This window comes from Dasypus novemcinctus, chromosome X (assembly GCF_030445035.2).
Source record: "Dasypus novemcinctus isolate mDasNov1 chromosome X, mDasNov1.1.hap2, whole genome shotgun sequence".
Lineage (NCBI taxonomy): Eukaryota > Metazoa > Chordata > Mammalia > Cingulata > Dasypodidae > Dasypus > Dasypus novemcinctus.
In genome coordinates this window covers 141,031,743-141,034,439 of record NC_080704.1, presented here as the reverse complement: position 1 = coordinate 141,034,439, position 2,697 = coordinate 141,031,743, and positions in this window count along the sequence as shown.

Sequence of the window (2,697 nt, the reverse complement as noted above, 5' to 3'; positions counted from 1 at the left end):
TCTGTGATCCAAAACGTCTTCAAAAGTGAAGCCCAATATATTATCAGGTTCCATTAATAATAAAATGGAATATAGTGATGAGTTTAAAAGTTAGATATAGAATATATATTAATTTAGAAAAATTAAGGTTAAAAATAATTTGGGGTTTCAAAAAATTTAAAAATTCAAAAGCTTTTTTTTTGATATTTTTCCTTCCTTCTCTTATGCTTTTTAATGTAATGTTTTTGTGATCTATTAACGTAAAAAAAGATAATTAAAACACAATAAAATTTAACAATATAAAATAAAATAATCCTATATACATAAAAAAGAGGCACAGATTGGCAAAATGAATAAGGAAATAAACCCCTTTATATGCTGTCTATAAATAACTCACTTTTGTTTCATGAATTCAAGGAGCCTGAAAGAGAATGGTTGGAATACCATTTTACAAGCATATAAAAACCAAATAGGTTAGGAGTAGCTATATGAATATTTGGCAAAATAGACTTTAAATGGAAAAATATTGTAAGGAACAAAGAAGGACATTATATACCAATAAAAGTGTTACTATTTCAAGAAGATAGAACAATCATAAACATCTATGCACCCAACCATGGCACCACAAAATGAAGCAAACCCTGGAAAAACTAAGTGGAGGAAAAGATGCCCTTACAATTTGGAGTTACAGTGGGTGAATTTATACCCACTTTTTAGCACCATTCATCAGAACATCTTGAAGGAAAGTCAACAAAGAAAGATTTTGCTTAATATATTAGAGGACCTGGATGCAAAAGACATATACAGAACATTATGCCCAAATGCAGCAGTATATATATTCTTCTTGGGTGCACATGGATCATTCCTCAGTATAGACCACATGCTAGCCACAGAAGAACTCTCAATGAATTCAAAAATATTGAAATTGTACAAAGTAATTTTGATGACCACACTGAAATGAAGCTGGAAATCAGCAAGAGGCAGAGAACCAGATTAGGCACTAAAATATGGAAATTAAACAACATACATTCTGACAAACAGTGGTCAAGGAGAAAATCTCAAAAGAAATCACTAACTGCCTTGAAATGAATGAAAATGAAAATACAATGTGTCAAAAGCTATGGAATGCAAGAAAAGCAGTATTCTGACAGAAACTCATAGCCATAAATGCCTTGATTATAAAAGAAGAAAGAGCTAAAATAAAAACCTAACTGAACACCTGGAGGAATTAGGAAAAAAATAACAAACTAACCTCAAAGAAAGTAATATGGAAAAAATAACAAAGTTTAGGGCAGAAGTAAATGTAATTGAAATTAAGAAAGCACAAGAAAAATTTAAAATAACTGATATTTGAAAAGATTAATAAAATTAAAAAGCCTTTACCAAGACTAACAAAGAAAAAAGAGAGAATATGCAAAACAAGAAACAAGGAAAGTGCTATCATCAATGACACCCCAGAGATAAAGATTATCATAAGAGGATACTTTGAAGAATTATATGCCAACAAGATGGATAATTTAGAAGATATGGAAAAATTACTGGAACACACAAGCAGTCTACACTGTTTAAAAAAGAAAATTACTTACTCAACAGTAGAATCACAAGTAATGAGTTAGAATTCGTCATCAGAAACTTCCCAACAAAGAAGTGCCAATGGACCAGATGGCTTCACAGGTGAATTCTATCGGACATTTTGGAAAGAACTGACACCAATCCTTAAACTCTTCAAAAAAAAATGAATTGGAGTGAAGATTGCCTAACTTATTCTATGATGCCAACTTTATCCTAATACCAAAGTGAAGAAAGAGGCAACAAGAAAGGAAAATTATAGTCCAAATTCTAATGAGCCTAGAAGATTAAATTATCATCAAAATTCTTGCTAACTGTATTCAGCAACACATCAAACAAATTATACACTATGACCAAGTGGGTTTCATCCCTTGTATGCAAGGATGGTTCAACATAAGAAAATCAATCAATGTAATACACCACATAAAGAGATTGACAGAAAAAAATCACAAGAACATATTTATAGATTTAGATAAAGCATTCAACAAAATACAAAATATTTCTTGATAAAAACACTGCAAAGGATCAGAATAGAAGGAAACTCCCTCAATATGATAAAGGATATATATGAAAAACTCACAGCTAACAATATATTCAATGGTGAAATAATAAAAGCTTTTCCTCTAAGATTGGGAAAAAGACAATGATGGCCGCGTTCACCATCTCTATTTAGCATTGTTTTAGTAGTATTTACACACTTATGTAAGAAAAAAATATAAATAAGTAAAAACTTCGCTATTTGCCGAAAACACTATGCTATACAAAAATGTCTTGAGGAATCTACATCAAAGCTTCTAGGGTTTATAAATGAGTTCAGTACACTTCCAGGTTATAAGATCAATGTGCCAAAAAGAGTAGCACTTCTTTACACCAATAATAGGCTATCTGAGGGGGAAATAAGGGGAAAAAATCCCTTTTAATAGCAACTAAAAGAATCAAATACCTAAAAATAAATATAATTTAATATGTAAATTACTTATATGCAGAAATCTACACAACACTGTTAAAGAAAATCAAAGAAGACTTAAATAAATAGAAGAACATTCTCTGTTCATGTGTAGGAAGACTAAAAAACATTAAGATGTCTACATTACCTAAACTGATCGACAGATACAATGTAACCCCAATAAAAATCACCACAGCATTCTT